General features: G+C 35.8%; 1 pseudogene; it reads right to left on the bottom strand.

Annotated features, from left to right (window-relative positions):
• Positions 1–11835: 11835 nt before the first annotated feature.
• On the bottom strand, positions 11836–14464 carry LOC109693860 (T-cell surface glycoprotein CD1a-like; annotated as a pseudogene).
• Positions 14465–20285: the final 5821 nt, after the last annotated feature.

Genomic DNA, 20285 nt, shown 5'->3' on the forward strand with positions numbered 1-20285 from the left:
AGTGATTGTGCTAATTTTCATTCTCACCAACAGTGTATAAGGGTTCCTGTTTCACCACATCCTCACCAGCATTTGTTGTTCTTACTGCCATTGATTATGGCCATTTGAGGTGAGATGAAATCTGTGTGTTGTTTTGAGGTTTTTTTTTTATAACCAGGAAAGTTGAATACTTCTTCATGTATTTACTAGCCATTTGTACCCCCTTCTTTGATAATTCTCTGTTTAGTTCATGCACCCATTTTCTTCATCTGGCTGTTGATTCTTTAGGGTTTCAGTTTTTTGAGTTCCCTGTAGATTCTGGATATTAGTTCCTTATCAAATGAGTAGATGGCAAAGATTTTCTCCCATTCTGTGGGCTGTCCTTTGAGGCTGGTGACTGTTTCTTCTGTTATGAAGAAGCTCTTTAGTTTGATGCAGTCCCATTTGTACATTCTTTCTCTTAAATGCTGATCCTTTTGCGTTCTACTGAGGAAGTCATTCCCTATACCTACATATTCCAGTGCATTTCCTACTACTTCCTATAGTTGTTTCAAAGCTTCAGGCCTTATATTAAGGTCTTTGGTCCACTTTGAGTTGGTTTTGGTGTAGAGTGAAAGAGAGGGATCTAGTTTCAGTCATCTATTTGTGGCTATCCAGTTTTCCCAGCAACATTGTTAAAGAAACAGTCTTTTCTCCATCGTGTATTTTGGGCTCCTTTGTCAAAGATCAGTTGGCTGTAGAAGTATGGGTATAAGTCTGGGTCTTCTATTCTGATCTACTGGTCTTCCTGCCTTATTTTGTGCCAATACCATGCTGTTTTTATTGTTATGACTCTGAAGTACAGTTTGAAGTCAAGTATTGTGGTGCCACCAACATTGTACTTTTTGCTCAGAATTGCTTTGGCTATTCCAGGTCTTTTGTGCTTCTATATGTATTTCAAAATAGTTTTTTTCCAATATACAATGGAGAAATAGCAGCCTCTTCAACAAAAACTGCTGGGAAAACTGGTTAGCAGTCTGCAAAAAACTGAAACTAGATCCACGTATATCACCCTATACCAAGATTAACTCAAAATGGATCAAGGATCTTAATATCAGACCCCAAACTCTTGTTGATACAAGAAAGAGTAGGAAATACTCTGGAGTTAGTAGGTATAGGTAAGAACTTTCTCAATGAAACCCCAGCAGCACAGCAACTAAGATATAGCATAGATAAATGGGACCTCATAAAACTAAAAAGCTTCTGTTCATCAAAAGAAATGGTCTCTAAACTGAAGAGAACACCCACAGAGTGGGAGAAAATATTTGCCAACTATACATCAGACAAAGGACTGATAACCAGAATATACAGGGAACTTAAAAAACTAAATTCTTCCAAAACTAATGAACCAATAAAGAAATGGGCACGTGAACTAAACAGAACTTTCTCAAAAGAAGAAATTCAAATGGCCAAAAAACACATGAAAAAATGCTCACCATCTCTAGCAATAAAGGAAATGCAAATTAAAACCACGCTAAGATTCCACCTCACCCCTGTTAGAATAGCCATCAACAGCAACACCACCAACAACAGGTGTTGGCAAGGATGCGGGGAAAAAGGAACCCTCTTACACTGTTGGTGGGAAGGTAGACTAGTACAACCACTCTGGAAAAAAATTTGGAGGCTACTTAAAAAGCTGGACATCGATCTACCATTTGATCCAGCAATACCACTCTTGGGGATATACCCAAAAGACTGTTACTCCAGAGGCACCTACACATCCATGTTTATTGCAGCACTATTCACAATAGCCAAGTTATGGAAACAGCCAAGATGCCCCAGCACTGACGAATGGCTTAAGAAAATGTGGTATCTATACACAATGGAATTCTATGCAGCCATAAAGAAGAACGAAATGTTATCATTCGCTGGTAAATGGATGGAATTGGAGAACATCATTCTGAGTGAGGTTAGTCTGGCTCAAAAAACCAAAAATCGTATGTTCTCCCTCATATGTGGACATTAGATCAAGGGCAAACACAACAAGGGGATTGGACTATGAGCACATGATAAAAGCGAGCGCACACAAGGGAGGGGTGAGGATAGGTAAGACACCTAAAAAACTAGCTAGCATTTGTTGCCCTTAACGCAGAGAAACTAAAGCAGATACTTTAAAGCAACTGAGGCCAATAGGAAAAGGGGACCAGGAACTAGAGAAAAGGTTAGATCAAAAAGAATTAACCTAGAAGGTAACACCCACGCACAGGAAATCAATGTGAGTCAATGCCCTGTATAGCTATCCTTATCTCAACCAGCAAAAACCCTTGTTCCTTCCTATTATTGCTTATACTCTCTCTACAACAAAATTAGAGATAAGGGCAAAATAGTTTCTGCTGGGTATTGAGGGGGGGGAGAGGGAGGGGGCAGAGTGGGTGGTAAGGGAGGGGGTGGGGGCAGGGGGGAGAAATGAACCAAGCCTTGTATGCACATATGAATAATAAAAGAAAAATGAAAAAAAAAAGATTGTTTTTTTCCCTTTCTGTGCAGAATGTCATTGGAATTTTGATAGGGATTACATTGAATATATAGACTGCTTTTGGTAGAATGGCCTTTTTCACAATGTTGATTCTACTGATATGGGAGATCTTTCCATATTCTGATGTCTTCTTTGATTTCTCTCTTCAGTGGCTTACAGTTTTCATTAATTCTTTGAATTCTTTCACTACATTTCACTACATTTATTCCAAAGCACTTTATTGTTTTTGAGGCTATTGGGATTGTTTCCCTGATTTCTTTCTCAGTTGTTCGTTATTAGTATATAGGAAAGCTACAGATTTCTGAATGTTAATTTTGTATCCTGGTACTTTGCCAAAAGAGTTTATGATTTCTAACAGTTTTGTGGTAGAGTTTTTTGGGTCTTTTAGGTATAGGATCATGCCATCTGCAAATCAGGATAGTTTTACTTCTTTCCCAATTTGAATCCCTTTTATTTCTTTTTCTTGTCCTATTGCTTTGGTTAAGAATTCCAAACTTATATTGAATTGGAATGGGGAAAATGGGCATTTCTATCTTGCTCCTGACTTTAACAGGAATGGTTTCAGTCATTCTTCATTTAGTATTTTATTGGCTATATGTTTGTCGTATATAGCCTTTATTATGTTGACAAACATTTCTTCTATTCCTAGTATTTTCAGAATTTTTATCATGAAAAGCTGTTTAATTTTCTGCATCTGTTGAGAGGATTATGCAGTTTTTGTCCTTGCTTTTGTTTATATGCTGTAATACATTTATACATTTATGTATGTTGAACCATTCTTGCATCCCTGGAATAAAATCAACTTGGTCATGATATATGCTCTTTTTGATGTGTTATTGAATTCTGTTTGCAAGTATTTTTTTTGAGAATCTTTGTGTCTATATTCATTAAAGATATTGATCTAATTCTCTTTTTGGTTGTCTCTTTATTGGGTCTTGGAATGAGTATAATGCTGTCTTTATAGAATGAGTTTGGTAGTGTTCCTTCCCTTTCTATTTCTGAAAAAGTTTGAGGAGTATTTGTATTAGTTCTTCTTTAATGGTTTGGTAAAATTCAGCCATGAATCCATCAAGCTCAGCTCTTCTTTGTTCAGAGTCTCTTTCTTATTGCTTCAATGTCACTGCTTGTAATAGGTCTTTTTAGGTAGTTAATATAGTCTTGGTCCAATTTCATTTGATTACATGCATCTAGGAATTTATTCACTTCATCTAGATTTTACAGTTTGCTTGAATATAAGTTTTCAAAAGTACTGTCTAATGATTCTTTGAATTTCATTAGTATTTGTGGTTATGTCCTCTTTTTCATCTCTGATTTTATCAACTTGGGTCTTTTCCCTCCTCTATTTTGTCATATTGACTAAGGGTTTCTTGATCTTGTTAACCTTCTCAAAGACCAACTTTTTGTTTCTTTGATTCTTTGCATTGTTTTTCAGTCTCAATCTTATTGATCTCAGCCCTAATCTTTATTAATTTCTCTCTGTCTGCTGGTTTTGGATTTGGTTTGTTCTTGTTTTCTAGGAGCTTACGATGCATCTTTAGGTTATTTATTTGAGAAGTCTCTGTTTTTTTCTTTTTTAATGTAAGCACTTATAGCTGTAAACTTTTCCCTTAGCACAGCCTTTGCTATCCCACAGATTCTAATAGATTGTATTCTCATTTTCATTAGATTCTAGAAACTTTCTGATTTCTTATTTCTTCAGTCACCCAACTGGTCTTTCAGCAGTGTGTTTGAATATTTCTGTGATTTCTTTTGTTATTTAGGCCTAGTTTTATTCCATTGTGATCTGATATGGTGCAGTGGGTTATTGTAATTTTTCTTAAGTTTGTTGAGACTTGCTTTGTGTCCTAAAATATGATCTATTTTGGAGAAAGTTCCATGAGCTGCAGAAAAGAATGCATATTGCTTGGTTGTTGGGTGAAATACTCTGTAGATGTCAACCATGCCTCTTTGTTCTAATGTGTGGAGTAATTCTGAAAAGTCTCTGTTGATCTTTTGATGGGATAATCTACCTATTCATGACAGCAGGGTATTCAGATAGCTCACTATCACTGTGTTAAGGGCTATCTGTGCTCTTAGGTTCATTAGAGGTTTGTTTTTTTTTTTTTTAATGTAGATGGGTGCCCCTGTGTTTGGTGCATGTATGTTAAGAATTGATATTTCCTCTTGAGGAATTGTTCCTTTAATTAATATGTAGTGACCTTCATTGTCTCTTTTGACTGATTTTAGTCTGAAGTCTACTTTGCCAAATATGAGTAAAGCTGCTCCTGCCTGTTTGTGGAGTCCATTTGCTTAGAAAACCTATTCCCACCCTTTGACTCTAATCCAGAGCTTTGTTTTCTTTTCTTTTTTTTTTTTCAGTGATGTGAAATAAATGTTGTAAGTGACACATGGTTGGGTCATGTTTTTTAACCCAGTTTGCTATTCTATGTCTTTTGATTGGAGCATTGAGGTCATTTACATGCAGTGGTAATATGGAAGGCGTGTGGAGTAACCAGTCATGTTTGTTCCCCTGTTGTTTACTTTTTACCTTTTCCTTGTTTACTGTCTACTTGATCAAAAGGATTTGCTCTTTCTTGCATCTTCCTGTCTCATTCTAGTTTCTTCTTCTGTATGAGAGTCCTTTAAGAATTTTCTGCAGTGTTGGCATGGTAGTCATGAATTCCTTTAATGTTTTCCTTCTTGTGGAAGGTTTTCATTTCTCCTTCAATTATGAAGGATAGTTTTGCTGGATAGATTAGTCTTGGTTGACAATTGTTTTCTTTCAGGACCTGAAATATGTCTTTCCATAACCTTTTTGCATTTAGAGTTTGTGTTGAGAAATATGCTGTTATTCTAATGGGTTTTGTCTTTAAATGTGACTTGTCTTTTCTCTTTTGAAGCTTTCAATATTCTTTCTTTGTTCTATATGTTGAGTGTTTTGATTATGATTTGTGTGGGGGTGTTTCTTTTTTTTTTTCCTGATGGTTTGGTGTTCTGTAAGCTTCTTGCACCTGGATATTCTTCTCTTTCTCAAGGTTGAGAAGTTTTCAGCTTTTATTGAATAGGTTATCTGTGCCTTTAGTTTGAATCCCTTCTCCTTCCTCTACACCAGTGATTCATAGGTTTGGTCTTTTCATGGTGTCCCAGATGTCTTGCATGTTCTATTCATGTTTTCTTAGTATTTTTTTCCTGTTCTATTACTGTTTGATCTAATTCCTGTACTTTGTCTTCTGTTCCTGATACTCTAATTTCAATTTGCCCCACTCTATATTCACCAAGCTTTTCATTTAGATTTTTATTGGGGATATTGGTCTAATGTATGCTATTCATTTCAGATTGATTTTTTTGTCAGGATTTGTGTATTTTTATTTCATTCCTCTTTCATATTCTCCATTTTCTTCTTAATTTCATTCATCTGTTTGATTGCATTCTCTTTGAGCTCTTTCAGTTGTTTATTCATATACTCTGAGACCAGACACTAGCTTTTTTGTGTCTTCTTTGAGCTCATTAATTATTCTACTATTTTTTGTAATTCAATATTTGATATTCCCTTCTCATCACTGTTATTAAGATCATTAGTGGTGGAGATGCCTTTTGAAGGAGAGCTGTTGTCTTGATTCTTCAAGTTTTTGTATTGAGATTTATCATCTGGAAGGATTTTTGGTTTGGGGTTCCAGACACTTGTGCCTCTGTGGTTGGAGTTTTATGAAGGATTGTACAGAACTAGGTGGTGGTTGAGCTTCTGTATGTTTCCTTATCTGAAGATGGGGGAAGGGGATTAGTGGCTTAATATCAATCCCTTCAGCTTCTTATTCTCAAGATGTTGAACTCTAGCCTTTGTTCCACATAGGGAAATAAGGTTTACCTACTAAAGCTGTTCTCGGTAAGTAAACTGCACCCTTGAAGTTGCAGTAATCCCTATGATGATTAGTTACTACTACTGTTCCAATATGTTTTGTTTCCAATTGGAGCAAAGATGAATCTTCATGGTTCTGGAAGATTAAAAGTAGTAGGAGTTGTGATGGTCCAGAGACAGAGGAAAATGTCTAGTCGGTTATAAGATGTGAAAAGGTTTTATAGTAAGAGGGGGTGGTAGCTGAGCTAATATAATTATATAATTATACTCTTAATTACTATAATTAATATATTATTATTTATATTAATTAAGAGTCTGATTGGATAGGTAAAAGAGATTGGATATGTAGTAAAATAAGGGAGAAGTGGAGGAAAATATTGGAAAAAATTAGACAGACAAACAAATATAATCTCTACAGAAGTGAATAACAAAGAAAAAAGAAAAACAGGGAATCACTTTATCTATTGGAATTATTGATACTGAAGGAGGATTGTGAGAGGGTAAACAACAAAAAAGAAGATTGATATCTAAGGAGTTGTTCTCAGAAAGTATGAAACATCCCATCCATGGCTGGGGTAGAGTTTTTGCTTGGGAAACCAACAAAAATATATATTCGTGCCAAAGAAAACTCTGTATTTATTCCATGTTGATGCTAATAAAGCTCAGCAGGAGAAAAAGAAAGACACAATTATCAGAAATTTTATAGGAAATGACTAAATAGGAAAATTGGGAAAAAAACTTATGAAGTTTCATTCTATGTGACAAAATCTCAGCATCAAAGGAGGAAGTGGTTTAGGGTTAGAGATTATTGGATTACATTTCCAATATCTTGGTGGTATGGCTACTTCTTATATATCTTGGACCCATTCTCAGTTTGCCATACAAACAATTTCATTGAAAATGTGATGAATTAATGAGATGAAGTAATGAGATGATGAATGTGATGAATGAATGAATGAATTTTTCATGAAGAAATCATGGGAAAGGTCTTGGTGTTTATGAACTGTTACTACAATGACATGTTATGGTTTCTTAAATGCTGGAGCTAGATCGTCCTCTCATTTCTTCTAAAACCCTGAAAGAACATATTTCTGCCTCCGTTTAACTGAACAAAAGAATGAAGTTTGGGGAACTGTCCTAAAAGCATTAATTTTCCTAGCAACATAACCATCTCTTTGATTCCTGGTTAGTAATTTGACCAAAAAAATGTATAAAGATTTCCAGAGAGGACTTAATCCAGATGTCACAAATTAAACATAGTATAAAAGTTAATAAGATAAGGACATATGTAAGACAAATAGAAAGAAAGAAACCAATTTTAAGGACTAGCCAATCTCAGGAAGAGAGGAAGAGAAAGAGGGAAGGAAAAAAGATCCTGCAACCAAAAGCCAAAACCAACTGAGTTAACCTGGTAACCATGTACATCAGACAAGATGCTCTCTATCACCAACAATAGGAAACCCTACTTGATGGGATGAAACAATAAAGGAAGTGTATTGTCTGACATGACTGAGAAATCCAAGAGTCACTTATATTTGGGTACAGTTTTATATGAACTTTTCTGTAAGGCTAATACTTTGGCCAACTTGCTTGTGTATTTCATCCACAGGCTTGAGTCTCTGGTGCTGAAAAAATGACTTGAACACTTTCAAGCTTTACACCATAACATCATAACATCAGGACATGAGAGGACATCTCTTTTTTGTTTTTCTATTGTTGTGCTGGGTGGGGGTGCATCATGTTACATACAAAAGTTCCTATATCAAATATATCATACTTGAATTTCCCTCTCCACCATTGTCCTTTATCTTCCCCTTCCTCCATTCCTAGACTAGTTTCAACAGGTATTATTTTCCAATTACATACTTGTGCACACAGTATTAGCATTCTTCCCACACTCTTTTCCCACCTCCTCTCCCCTCCTACTGGTACCAACTCCCCCACAGGCAGGACCTGTTCTGTCCTCCAACTGTTCTCTGATTTTGTAAAAGAGAAAAACATGACATTTTGCTTGTTTAAGATAGCTACACAGGGAGTTTCCTTGTGGCAATTCCATGTATGTTTGTATTATAGCCCAAATTGGTTCATCTGCTCTATTTTTCTTCTTTCTACCTTAGTTCCCTTTATTGTGGTGATTTCAACAGGTTGAAAAGATCTATATTCATTTTTATATAGAGAGTACCTCAACCACATACAACTTCTTAACTTCCTTTTCACACTCCCCCTCTCATACGTAACCTCCCTTTCATGTAACCTGTTTTTCATAATATTGCTGTATTTGTATTAGGTCTATATTCCACATATGAGAAAGAACATGCTTCTTTTGGTCTTCAGAACCTAGTGTTATAACTTCACTTAAGATGATGTGAGAGAACATCTCTTTACTCTATGATCAAACACAGGAGTCAAGCTTAATTTAAAAAATCTGCCTTAGGACAAATGCATGCCCTGCTTCATCACTCTGAGCAAGAATAACTGGGATCATTATCTTAAATGATAGGCTACTGTCTACCTTGTAGTCTATCACATCCTTAAGGGTGGGTTCTAATGATTGCCTCATGCTGATAACTGCAGCTGAGGGTGGAGTCAGCAACCAAAACCCATACAGCTGCTACATAAATATGGAGCAGTAGATTGGAAGCAAGAAGGATAGGAAGCAATCATATTTAGAAAGGCTGTTTACTCTCCACTGTTCATTCTTCCTGATTCTATATTTTCCACTTTTTTTTCTCATCACAACTCATTTTCCAGAAGTTCTCTCATTTGTAGCTGCTGCCACCTGCCCCTGGTCTCTCTGGATGTTTCCCTGGCCCTGGGTTTCCTCTTCTCAGTCCCTAAGTGAATTAGGCTACATACATTCCTCTCTCAAGTTCACCTCAAATAAATTGTTCTACAAGAAACTAAGAAATAACAACAAACAATTAAAATAGTAAACAGTAGAATCAAATCTGGTAGTCAAAATTTTCAAACTCAACTCATAGTTGTGACCTCTTTTCCCTCTACTATTTTATACTCACTATGGTTCTGCAGCACAATAAATGCACAGTAAGTACCTAAGAAATATGTATTCTAATAATTTACAAAGTTTGAAGTAATTGAAGTCTAGGTATGGATATATTGATTCATACCTAGGAATATTTAGTTTAATCACATTAGTCATAATTTCTGTATTAATAATTTACTTATTTGCTAAAATTTATTTGTAATCCTCAAATCAATACTAACAGTACTTTTATATTCATCCAAGGCTATGTAAAGAGAGTGCAAAACTTCACTCCCCTGTAGGACACTTTCTTAATGCCTTCTTGTTTCGTTTTTCATTATAACTCAAACATCCTTTTTATGTTCTATTAATTGTTATGTTTTCCAATTTTGTGCTCATTTTTAGGGATTTTACATATTAAAATAGTCCCAAAGCACACTGCTGAAGTGCTAGCTAATGTTCTGAAACTCATGAAGGCTATGATGCATTTTATGGAAAAAACATGTGTGTTAGATAAGATTTGTTATGGTACAGTGCTGTTGCTTGTGAGTTCAAAGTTAATTAATACATAGTACAGTACATTGAAAAGAGAAACAGGAGGTTTTCTTACTAACAGGTGAGGCTTCTTTGGAAAGTGACATCTACAATGCTACAACAAAAACATGAAAAGCAGATAAATTTGTAGATTTATGGCATGACAGAAGATTTTTTATAGTATAGTAGGTATCTTTATAATAAGGCTGAAAGTCAAAAGAATTTATGATCACAATATTCAGAATCAGAAAATGTTAACCACTTCTCATGTAGTGCTTTAGCATAAAAATACTGCATATAATGAATTTTTGTAAGCATATTAAATAATATACTTTTTAAAAAACACACATGAAACTAGGCTATGTATTCAACAGTTAGCAACAATGTTGTGAAGAGAAGATCATTGGAACCTAACCCTTTAGAAGTATGACTCAGTTTCCACTATTCCATTGTTTGCAACATGTATACACAGAGTAACTGCTATGAATGAAAGTGGGTGGAATTACACATTATTTACTTTGACTCTACTTCAATTCTATGCAGCAACACTTATTCCCTTTTCTTGATCTTTTTCTAACACAACATTCAGGTGACACCTCTATCAGTGATTCTCAAATTTGGCAAAATTCTGAATCTCCCATTGATTTTGCTAAAATGCAAATTATAATATAGGAATTGTGATATCAGGTCCCATATTCTAATATCTAACATGTGGTAACTGTCTATACCTCATCCTGTTTTTTAGGTTTGGAATCCTTGGAAAATAGTTTCACACTGATAGCATTCTCAAATGATAAGATGAAAATCAAAATTTGGCTGCTACTCAGAGGCTCAGAAAAGAAAATCACAGAACATGGAAATTTTGTAGTCTATTGGCAAATGAGTAGAGTTTTAATAAAAGAAGCATCAAATGTCTCAACTGCAACACAAGTATCAAGAAGGAAGAAAATGTTTAAAAAGTACATATTTTACATAAGTGTAAAATAGATTTTATTGAGAACATGTTACATGAAGGTAAGACACTTAGCCAGGGATACATATATTAAAAAGACATATACTTGCTCTCAAGATTCTGAAAAGTTGGAAAGAGAAGAATCCTACACAATCAATGCTCAGTTGAAATGTGAGGAATTCTGACAAGGGAGACTGCTTACCCCAGTTAAGTCAGAGAAGGTTCCTGGAGGAAGGAGCAACAGAAATGTACATGATGATCCATTAATATCTAATCATGTAGATGTTACTTGGACCCTACTCCTATGAGAGTTAAAATTTGAATTTTAAACATCCATAGTCCAGGTCATAACAATAAATCTTAAAAATTATATTTAGTTTACATTGACAACTGATCATTGAGCACAAATAAGCAATGTAAGTTCTATAAGAAGAATGAAAAGGATGTCATTACCACCTTGTGTTCAGGTACATGTTGATCATCTGCACTGCTGGTCCTCATTTCAAGGGGAGAACACTGTGAGTAGGGGACTCAGTGAGTCCTAGTGTGAACCAAATAAGGACAGAATAACAGAGCTTCAAAAGGTGAAGGTAAGAAATTAGGAGGAAGGTAGAAGGAACATTGAGAAGAGAAACAAAATAGCAGGAGGACAAGTGAGGGAGGAGGGAAGAACCAGAAGAATGAATACAAGGAACTCACCAGGGCTTCCTAATCCAAAATACCAGACTTGTCAGAAGAGCCAGGGCCATTATCATTGCCAAGAAGACCCAACTCACAGAATAGTCATGTCTTACAGATAAAAGTGGGTACTGAGGATGTTTTTTCAAACCCATCCTGTATTTTATTCCCTCCACTTGCTGTTTTACTGTATTAACTTGGTACACTTTTGTTCATTTGAGTATCTACCTCATCAATATCCTTTTTTACTTTTTTTCTCTCATCCCTCTTCAGTGATAGATCCTTCATCCAACCAATATAATACTCCTGCAATTATAAGTCCTTGTTTTTAACTCTTCTATTCCTTGCTTTACATATTTTTATTCCTTTTGGTCTGGTTTTCTTAAACTTCCAAATTGTTCAATTGGCTCTCCTTCTTTGCTTGAAGAACACGTCCCACCTGCCACTCCTAGACTTTCACCCCAGTAGAGGCTGATGTCCTGCCTTCTGAGACTGCTGTGTTTTACTCCGCAGGACAGGCCAGCAGCCTCCCCGGCTGCCACATCCAGGATTGCTCTGAGATACCAGTTCCCATCAGATTGGGCAGGAAATCACGTCTGTGACTATTCAGCTGCTCCTGCTCACCATGCATCCACATCACCCACATGGGCATTGGGTAGAAGAGAGACATGGCACACCAGCTGCAGATGGCTAGGCCCAGAACTTGAGGTACTGGACATCCAGCTTCAGGCCTTACTGTAATGGACAGGAAAGGTATTGAGACAAGGACTACAATCTTTAAGGTTCAGATCTCCCCAACAGTTTAGATAGATACATCTTTTTCTCTTCAAGGAATCTGTCACAGGAAAATTCTGAGAGGTTCAGAACTGACATTGTCTCTGGAGATAACCCTTCCCTGCATCAAGAAGACTCAAGAGGAATTGTGGGCAGGTATCAATGAGGAACCTATGAACAGTTTCCTTGTCCAGATTGAGTAGGCTGCAGGCTTTCAGGGCTCTTTTTCCACCATTTGCAGATGGTAACCATGGGTTAATTTGGAAGCTGATGAAATCAGATCCTTGATAAGCTACACGCAGAAACCCTGCTAAGGTCTTCCCAAAGTTCAGCTCACAGCCTGTTGCCACCTGTGCTTCAAAGGGATCAGAAAAAGAGGGGTTTTGACTATAAGAAAGAAGTAGTTAAAAGGAGAAAATAGAATGAGTAGAAATAAAAGATAATAAAAGTAGAAGGGAAATGATGAGAGGTTTAAGGAAATGAAAAAAAGTTTGTTTTGATCTATGATTCAGAGAAAATGGAATTGAAAGTAGTTGGAGGTGAAGAAGAGATAACATGAAGAAGGAGGATAATTGTTCAAAGAAGGTGATATGATTGGTGTGGGCAAGAAAGGACACAATGTGAGAAAGCTGGGATTAGAATGCAATGATTAAATTGACTATAATGGCAGTGATTGCTGAAAAGACTGAAAGGAGGAGATGAAAATAACACTTAAATGGTTTGACTCATTAAGGGAGTCAAACAAACAGTGAGGTGATTGAAGGTATCTTTTGAAGGCTGTGGAAAAAGGTGCCCACAGGATACCTCTGACGAAAGATAATAAAACACAACCTTAAAATCAATGAGAGGCATTCAGAATAGCAGAAGACTGAAGCTTTGGAGTGGAGTAAGAGAGAGTAGGCTGTTCCCTGGGGGAATAAAAAACTTTTTGAGACACACACACACACACATACACACACACTTGCCTCCCCACTCCTCACTGAGGGAAATGAACTCACATTCAGACTGAAGTCAATTGGTATAGGTGTTAACTGCCTAAGCTCTAAAGGTTGCTTGGAAAAACTCTTGCAGTTTGATCCACTTCTTGTTGCTGAAGTATTCTCTGTACCAGGATACAATGGAAAATGAGGGTGCCAGAGCTGCTATTCCATCTTGAGTTGTCAATCACCCAACCTCCCTGAGACCATGTTTTGTATCCAGGAATGATTGTAAAAGGATGAGGTTTGGATGAATTTGAAAGAGATAGGCTTTCCAAACCCTATGGCAAAAAATAGAAAGAATGGGGGAGGAAGAGACATTGAGAAGGAGAGAGCTGTGATAGAAATGTGCCAGAGCAGGAACTCAGACTCTGGAGAGAAGGACAGCCATAGTCATCTGAGTAGACATTTGCCTGACACATGGTCCCATGGTATAACAACACCCTAAGAGCAAGGAAACTCAGAATGGAGTCAGCCTGGCTATTTTACTCTACAGATATATTCAAAGAAAAGATATAGACATACAGACAGACACATGCACACACACACATGCACAAACCTCTACCTCCTCTTGCACACTACTGGCCAAGTGGTAGAGTTCTTACCTATTTCATTGTCACCACCTAAGGTGAACGCAGCTAGAAATGGAAGCAGCAGAATCAGCATGGTCCCTGTAGGTGTTCGTTTCTCTCAGAGAAGGTGGTTTTTGATTTCTGTTCTCCACAAAACTACCCTAAAACACCTCTCTTCTGACTCCCTTCTCCAACCAACACACAGACTTCTCCTGTCTACAATAATGAAAATTCAACCCTTTCCAAAACCCTGAGCCTCCTACTCTGTTTCTCATTTCCCTTGTGGTCCTTCCTCTCCTCTCAGGATTCCTGCTCTTCTCCTTTTCACCAACTTCCATCCTGTTCACTTTACTCTATTTTAACAACTATAGAACCAGTCTTATGAGGCATTGAAAAATCAACTTACCATTACAATCATTCTTTTTTCATTGCTGAGTATCAAAGTCAGTGTCGTGCACATTTTTTATTACTCTGTACTCTTGAGCTTTTTAATTAATTCTTGGTATATTCTCTTTCCTGCTTCATCCCCATCCATTCCACCATATACAAATCTGTTGCTTTACTTGATTTTCAGAATCTTCTATGATCATCCTGCATAACAGTTTAAGTTACCATTGATTCTCTACTATTCTTAGAGAAGCACCATCAGCCATCACAGATACCATAGGGATAGTGAAATGCATAAAGGAAAACTTCCTCTGATTGACTTTCGTTGACATAACTGCACACCAAACAGTCACTGAGCACCTATCTGGAACCAAGTATTTTGGCACACTTGTGAATATACAGTAGTTGATGATGCAGTCACTTTGTTCAAGGAGCATTTACTCAAAGTATGATAATAAACATTTACACCAAGACACATAAATCTTGCTTTTATTATAATGGATACAGTAAATTTTTTAAAATCTTGCTTGGAACAGTATTTTTTAAAGTGGAAACACTTATCTGACATTTATCCCATCAGAATCTTGACTTCAGTGTTTGGCTTGGGGTGGCAATTATACTGTTAGTGTACTGGATTCCCACCTAACAGAATGTAAGGCAGGTGGTAGTACTTAGTGACTGTTTGCATCAAATTATTATTTTAATTATGGAGCAGATCTTTAAAATAAAACTTTTTAACAGGAATTATAAAAGTTACCTAAAACTTTTCAAAGGAAATTGTAAATTTTACTTGTAAGCTTACACAATGAAATGAGAATATTACATAGATTTATTTTGGTTAAAAGCATATGTTATTAATCATAATAAAGCATCCTAATATAGATTTCCTATTGCTTATAACAATAGAACATGTGAAAATTAAAGAAATTAGTATATTCTGAAATCATTTATCCAGGATTCCCGTCTACTGATCCTACCTGGATTTTCCATGGTTGTCTTGCCTAAGCTATACTCTGCTAAACAGGCATCCTTCTTCTTTCATGATGATTATAGCTATTTAAAGCAATTTATAAGTGTGTTCATGCTATTTATTTGTTATTTTGGCTTAAAAGTAAACAAATTATCTCAAATAAATTTAGGAAAGAAAACATTTTTGCAAAGTTAAAATGAACTACAGAAAACTAGGAAAAGCTCCACTCCCATACAAGATTTTAAAAGTCTGGATAATCAAAGTCACAACTTGTCTTGAATACACCAGATTTGAAGTATAATGGCAATAAATTAACTGAAAATCTAAGAAAAAAATAGACTCCTCCAAGGTAAAATAAGCTAAAACACTTTCTTAATTGGGACAGATGCCAAATGCTATAAAAGCCAGTAAGAACAATTTGGCTCCAATTATTTAAAAAAATTACTAAAGTATAGGATGAGTGTTAGAAGCCCTAGAATTCACAGGCACATTAATCTGTCCTCTCTTATGATGCACGCAGGCTGCAGGTGCGATAGCAGTGAGTACATGGAAAGATAGGAAGTTCCAATGAGTACGTTCTCCCTTATCTTCCACATACATGCTGCTGCCCTCCTCATAGTTCAAGTGATAAAGTGCTTGTCCAACAGGGCTCAATCCCCAGTACCAGAAGAACAGGAGGAAGAGAGGAGAAGGAGGAAGATGAGGAGAAAGAAATTAATTTATAAAAAAAAGAAATAAATTTATCATGAGAACATGCATTATAAAACATTTCAAACATGTCAGTTTTCAGATTAGAGACACCCAGAACTTTCCTGCATTTCCATGTGACTCAAACAAACATCAGGTGTGTGGCCATAGGGAGAGGTGGGAGTATGGGAGGACACAGGTTTGCAACAGAAAGTGTAGACAATTAAGGACCAGGTGAAATCCAGAAATATTATTAAATAAACAAAAGACCCTAACATTTGAGTTATAAACAAAACAGTAAGAAAGAGGGGAAGGCAGATAATCATACCATTGAGCCTTTAAACAAAATAAAAGCCTCAGTGAGCTACAAAGGCACACTAAATCACTCTGAAAAATTTAGTTTGAGATAAAGATTTGTGATTTGCACAGCAAGTAGATGCTGCAGAAGGGGCTCCCTGCACTTCTGGTTTGCTTCACTGGTGCCCTGGTGGGGAACCATTTTAAGGGTGGAGGACTTACAGTCAAATTTTTTAGCTCAAGGGAGGCAAAAGCCCCAAATTTTTGTATCTCTAAGCCCTAAAGGCCTCTCCTCCATACCAGCTAAGTGGGAGACAACCCTGAAAATAAGTGTGGGTCTAGGAAGCTAGTTGTGAACTAGAAATGGACCCAAAAAAGAAAAGCTCCACATCACATTGTAGTTAAGATGCCAGGAGGACAGAACAAAGAAAGAATATTGAAAGCTTCCAGAGAAAAGTGTCAAGTTACTTACAAAGGCAAACTTACCAGTATTACATCAGACCTTTCAGTAGAAATCTAAAAGCCAGGGAAACATGGAATGATGTATTTCAAGCCCTGAGAGTAAATAACTGTGAGCCAAGATTGCTATATCTAGCAAAGTTACCTTTAAAATCAATTCAGAGAAATAAAGACCTTCCAATATAAGCGCAAACTAAAGAAACTACTTTTAAGGGTATCATAAATAAATTTATTGTAAATAAACTTACTTATTTCAGTAAGTTTATTATTGCTGTATAGAAAGGCTGCAGATTTTTTTATAATGATTTTTGTATCATGCTAGTTTGCTGAGACTGTTTATCAGATGTAAGGGTCTTTTGGAAGAGTCTTCGGGAGCTTGTAAGCAAAGGATCATATCATTTGCAAAGAGGCATTATTTGACTTCCTCCTTTCTTATTTGTATCTTTTGTTTATCTTCCTTTATTGCTCATTAACAATAACCTCAAAGAATGATAACATGTCTAGGCATATACTTAAACAGAGATATTAAATATCTCTATAATAAAAATTATAGCACAATGAAGAAAGAAATAAAAAAAAGACAGTAGAGTTGAAAAGACCCTCTATATTCATGGATTGACATAATTGATATTGTAAAAATGGCCAAATACTGAAATAAATCTATAGATTCAATGCAATCTGCATCAAAATTCCAATGATATTCTTCACATACATAGAAAACAGTCCTGAAATTCGTATGGAAGCACAAGGACCCAACATAACAAAAGCTATTCTGAGCAAAAAGAGCAATTCTGGAGGTATAGTAATACCTGACTTCGAACATTACAGAATCACGGTAGCAAAAATTGTATGGTTCTAGCACAAAAACAAACAAATAGAACAATGGGATGGAATATAATGCCCAGAAATAAGTCCAAACAGGTTCTGTCATCTGATTCTTGACAAAGGTACCAAAAATTTTCAGTGGATAAAAGGTTGCCTATTTAAAAATGGAGCTAGGAAAACTGGATTAACACATGTAGAAGAAAGAAATAGGATATTATCTCTCACCCTGTAAAAAATCAACTCAAAATGGATTAAAGACCTTAATGAAAGATCTGAAACTTTGATCCACTAGAGGAAAACACTTCAAGATCTTCACATAGCCAGGAATCACTGGCTAACACCTGTAATTCTAGTTACTCAGGAGGTAGAGGTCAGGAGGATCACAGTTCAAAGCCAGCCTGGGCAAATAGCTTGGAGGACCCTATCTCAAAAATACCCAACACAAAAAAAGGACTGGCAGAGTGACTCAAATGGTAGAGTACCTGTCTAGCAAGCACAAGGCCTTGAATTCAAACACCAGTGTCACCAATAAATAAATAAAAATCTAGTCATAAGCAATGACTTTCTAAGTAGGACTCTTAATAGCTTGGGAAATAAGAATAAGAATTGACAAATAGGATTCTATCAAATTACAAAGTTTCTTCACAGCAAAAGAAACATAAGGAAGATACAGCTTACAGTATTAGAGAGTTATTTATCCAAAAGGCAATTAATATTCAGAATATATAAAGAATTCAAACAACTAAAGATCAAGGGATAAAAAAATGAACTGAACAGATGCTTTTCAATGAAGAAATGAAAAAGGTCAATACATATATTTTTTAAATACTTGGCATCTTTAGCTATCAGGCAAAGTCAAATCAAAACTACATTGAGAAGAAAATGTATTATACACAATGGAATTTTTGCTTAGCCACAAGGAAGAATGAAATTTTGTCATTTGCAAGTAAATGTATGAAACTGGAGAACATTATCTTAGGTGAAGTGAGCCAGCTCAGAAGGCCAAAAATCACATGTTCTCCCTCATATGTGGATTATAGACCTAAAACAAATTCAGTAATACTATTGGACATGGGTCACACACTAAGGAGAGAATGTGCATGGAAGGAACAGGGAAAGGGAAGGAAACCTAAAACTTGAATGTGGTTGATTTGCTCACTGTAGAGGAGCAAATAAAGTAATCTTAAACTGGCAGAGGCCACTATGGGAAGGGGACCAGAAAGTAGTGAAGAGGTCTAGCAGAGATGAACCAATGTAGATTGCAATACACAAGTGTATGTAAGCAATGCTAGGAATTTCTCTGTATAGCTATCTTTATCTTAAACTAGCAAAAACACTATGTCTTTCTTATTATCTCCTATGTTTTCTTTTCAACAAAATTGAAGAGGGTGGAACAGGTTCTGCCAGGAAAGAGGAGGGGGATGGGCAAACAATGTATAAACATGTAAGTAAATGTAAAAATGATAAAATAAAGAAAAGAAAATTTAAAAAAAACTACCTTGAGATTCCAGTCCACCATAGTCAGAATATCTATCATCAAATAAACAAATAACAACAAATGCTGGCGAGGATGCAGGGGAAAGGAACCCTTATACACTGTTGGTAGGAATGTAAATTAGTCTTGTCTCTACAGAAGTTAGTATGGAATTTCTCAAAAAATTAAAAATAGAATATGATCCAGCTATCCACTTCTGGGTAAATACACAAGATAATCAAAATCAGTTTAATGTACAGATACCTGTATACCCATGTTTATCACTTCACTATTCACAATACTCAAGTTATACAACCAGCATATGTTTCTATCAATGGATTAATGGGTGAATAAAATGAGGCTTTCTCTCTGTCTTTCTCTCTCTTTCTCTCTCTCTCTCTCTCTCTCTCTCTCTATATATATATATATATATATCACATATATGTATGTATGTATGTATATATAGAGAGAGAAGGTATTATTTAGCCATAAGTAAGAATATGATGATGTCATTTGCAAGAAATAGAATTGAACTGGAAATCACCATGTTAAGTGAAAATAAACCAGACTCAAAAAGACAAATATCACATATTTTTCCCATACATGGTAATTAAGAAGGAAAAATAGAATATAAAAGTAAAAATGGAAATGTATTAGGGATATAGAAGGGGAAAACAGGAAGTGGAAAAGGAAAATAAATGAAAGGGTAATAGGATCAATATGATCAAAATATATCATATGTCTATATAGAATCATCATAATGAAATCCTCACTTTGTTCAATTATTATACACTAATAAAAAGAAAAAGAGAGACATTTTTCTCTATAAGTATCACATTACCCTGAGGTAAACAAAGAAACAAACAAACAAACACATGCTTTATTCTGTGTACTTATTTAACAGTTTTGAAGAGAATGGCTTATGTGGCATCATTCCAGCTAACCAAAGACTTTTTTCACAATTGTGTACTCACAAATGGCAATGTATTTGCAATTCTTGAATCTATTTTACTTAGTGCTTTTGTTGAGGTGAAACTGTCACTGGTGGGAATCTGTGACACTGGAAGCCTTTCCAAGGCAGCCGCTCCTGAGATCTTCAGCATATCTCTAGCTCTTTCTAATGTGGAATGTTGCTCTAGGCTCATCTGGAAAGTTCTTGCCCCATACTGGGCATTAACCATTTCTATGTATATCTCTTCAAATGAGTTGGAAATTATAACCTGAGCCCTAGGATCATCTTGGTTTCTAGAACTTCTAAAAGAATAAGAACTATAAAGAAAATTTTAACCTTAAAGGATAAATATAATCTTGAGCTCATGTTTATACTTTCAATGCAAGCTCAGAATTATGTGGTTTTACTCATCCATCTCCTATCTACTTCTCATTT

The sequence above is a fragment of the Castor canadensis genome, chromosome 11 (assembly GCF_047511655.1).
Source record: "Castor canadensis chromosome 11, mCasCan1.hap1v2, whole genome shotgun sequence".
NCBI lineage: Eukaryota > Metazoa > Chordata > Mammalia > Rodentia > Castoridae > Castor > Castor canadensis.